This window comes from Mizuhopecten yessoensis, unplaced genomic scaffold (genome assembly GCF_002113885.1).
Source record: "Mizuhopecten yessoensis strain PY_sf001 unplaced genomic scaffold, ASM211388v2 scaffold10879, whole genome shotgun sequence".
Lineage (NCBI taxonomy): Eukaryota > Metazoa > Mollusca > Bivalvia > Pectinida > Pectinidae > Mizuhopecten > Mizuhopecten yessoensis.
Genome location: NW_018408767.1, coordinates 703,327 through 706,604, shown reverse-complemented (window position 1 = coordinate 706,604; position 3,278 = coordinate 703,327). Strand labels below are relative to the sequence as shown.

The 3,278-nt window shown below is 40.8% G+C and overlaps 1 long non-coding RNA gene across 1 annotated transcript in view; it reads right to left on the bottom strand.

Moving 5' to 3' along the window:
* Positions 1-319: 319 nt before the first annotated feature.
* LOC110463235 overlaps positions 320-3,278 on the bottom strand; it is a 47,575-nt gene continuing 44,616 nt past the window's right edge. Inside the window, exon 3 of the long non-coding RNA XR_002464364.1 lies at positions 320-366. This is a non-coding gene — a long non-coding RNA (uncharacterized LOC110463235). The remainder of the gene's footprint in view (positions 367-3,278) is intronic.

Sequence of the window (3,278 nt, the reverse complement as noted above, 5' to 3'; positions counted from 1 at the left end):
GTATTGTGTCTGCTTATGGTTGTTTGTATCTGTGTTCTGATTAGTATGGTTCTGTATTTCTAAAAGACTCATTTAAATTACCATATCACTACTACAGCATAGAAAGAGCTCTACTAAACTCAGCTCCTGAGGCAGGTGAAGAGGGCATCAATGGTAAAGTTTCTTGTTAAAAGACAGAACCACAATCTGTAGCTTACAAGATCTGAACCCATTGATGTGCAGTCATTACTCTGAGCACCAGCAACAGTGATGTGCGTACCCTAAAAATCGATTTGCTTGAAAGGTCGTATATCGGGTATAAAGTATCCCAAACTACTCACCACGACTCTGGTACGCGAGAGGACAGGATGTCAGCATGATGGAATCCTGTAATAAAAGAAGGGTGAAAACATCAACTTAATTGACTTTATACAAATAATGAAACAACTTTCTTACTTATATTAATCATTCTTGTTGGCCCGGTGTTAGCGTGCGAGGGGTCTTAATGTGGGAGGAAACCAGAGTACCTGGAGAAAACCCCATGTGGTCAGGCTGGTGACCCCTACCTTTGAACGTTCGCTGGGGGAATCAAACCCCGGCAGCCTTGGTGAAAGGCAAGAGCTTTATCCACAATGCCACCTGACCACCCGACACCAATACCTTTTCATTTCCAATCAAAGAGTTCTACTCTGACCATCTTGGTGAACGAAAGTGCGATATTCACTGTGCTACCCACAGCTGTTTAACAATTTGTAATTCCATGAACAACACATGTGTTTGGCCATGCATACTAATCCCCAATTGTTTATGTTTAAACTAACTCAAAACTGAGAAAAATCTCCAATAACATTATCGCTTGGAAATCTCAAAGTTGAGAAAAACCTCAAGTAAAGTTAATTTAATGGATAGAAAATCTCTAAGTTCAGCTCAATGCTAATTCAATGGGAAATATCAAGCTGAGGAAAACCCAACACTTGAGGTTATTGACACTCATGAGTGGGGCATGACAATACGTTATGGATATTTCTAAGTAAAAAGTCTGAAGTTGTGGGGAAAAAAAGGACAAAGTCTAGGCAGTTTGGATTTTTAATTCCTTTCTGAAAAGCAAAGCCAACTTTGTTGTGTGCCTCTCAATTAATGTAACCACTCAGATAGGCTAATATGATACATTATGTCTTATCTCATCACTAGATATTACAGCAATAATAAATCCTTTGAAAACACCCGAAGTGTCATATTGGTTTTTTCTTACCTGGTACAAATCTAATTTAGTATCAGGTGGTCAATAGATATCACGATCAGCATTGTGTCGGTCTCTTGGGGTCAGCTGCACTTTTAGGTTAGGTCATATTAAACTGGTGAACTATGTAACAGGAAACAGAACAGTGTGCTTCCACCGGGGATCGAACCCTCAATCTCCAGGTTCCTAGTCGGACGCTCTACCACGGAGCTAAAGGGAAACTCGAAGCTAGAAGGCGACCGTAATCCTATGTACAATTAAAACCTGCCACAACTGTTTGCAAATAGCAGTATTCTTTAATTATTTGTGAAAATTATTCAGATGCACTCTTGTATTTACATAATTGGAGTTCTCTTAGTGTATCAAAACAATTAATAGCTCTGTTTTCACACTGGTTGCAAAGGTGCAATGATAGAAATAGACACTGATATTTATGTTACAAAAAGCATATGGAATTCTTTTGTGTTACTATAGATGTGTCTATGACAACAGCCGTGAGGACATGTAAAAACAAATCTACAGAAGAGGTATATTCTTCAGAGATTTGTTTGAAAATGAATTGCAAAAGCAATATGGGACGTGAGCATGTTATTAGATTAAATACACTGAAGCCTACAACACAATCTACTGTGAAGATAAATATATTATTTAGCTCTCGGCATAACTGTCTACATAACAAGAGGCCCAGAGGGCCTGAACCCTCACCTGGATATCTAAGCAATCATGGCAAAATATCCTCCAAATGAGATCCAAGGGAATATGCCAGAACCCAATGCCAATTCTTGTAGTATGTCTGTATTAGATTTATCATGCCCAGCAATTTAATGTATGGTTATGTGGTGGGGATCTCAACTGTTTCCAAGCTGTGACTCAGAAACTAGGTCCCCAGGGGTTCGGCCAGGGTCTATTCTAATACCATGACTACTTTTGTCTCTTTATGCCAAGCATTTGTATATATAGTTCTGGGGTGGGGATCTCAACCGTTTCAAAGTTATGACCCAGGGACTATGTCTCAAAGGGGGGTCAGCACTAATTTGATCAATATCCATGGCATAATTCTACAGAAGAAGTCGTTAATAGCAATGTAGCCAAATTACCCCCTTTTGGACCCTCTCCACAGCCCTCTTGGGGGTCAGCCCAACCATTTGTACAATTTTGAATCTCCACTACCGAGGGATGCTTCCAGTCAAATATGGTTGATAACTGTCTCTTAGTTCCAGAAAATTAGTCGCTTAAATCAATATAGCACAATTGCCCCCTTTCGGCCCTGTCCCTCAGATCCCTGCGGACCCACGGTTTATATTTAATTGGTTCCCCTTCACCCAAGGATGCTTCGGACCAAATATGGAACAAATTCTACAGAATAAAAAGGATTTTAAAGAATTTGCTATGTTTCCCATGTTTGGCCCCGCCATTCAGGCCCATAAGGGGCCAGAACTACAGTTTATATAAAATTGATTCCCCTTTACCCAAGGATGCTTCAGACTAAATATTGAACAAATCCTTTCATTCTTACAGAAGAAGAAGGATTTTAAAGAATTTGCTATGTTTTCACTATTTGGCCCGCCCCTCAGGCCCCTATGGGGCCAGACCCACAGTTTATACAAAATTGGTTCCCCTTTACCCAAGGATGCTTCAGACCAAATATGGAACAAATCCTTTCATTCCTACAGAAGAAGAAGGATTTTAAACAATTTGCTATGCTTCCCCTATTGGGCCCCGACCCTCAGGCCCCTCAGGGGCCAGACCACGGTTATACCAAATTGGTTCCCCTTCCCCCAAGGATGCTTCAGACTAAATATGGAACAAATCCTTTCATTCCTACAGAAGAAGAATGATTTTAAAGAATTTATTATGTGTTCCCTATTGGGCCCCGCCCCTCAGCCCCCAGGGGGGCTAGACCCACCATTTATAAAAATGTTGTTCCCCTTTCCCTAAGGATGCTTCTGACCAAATTTGGTCAAAATCTGCTCAGTCGTTTATGACTCCCGTAAAAACCCATGCACACTTTTTTTTCAAAAATTTAATACCCAAAGTGTGGGGGGGGGGGGGGGGGGGG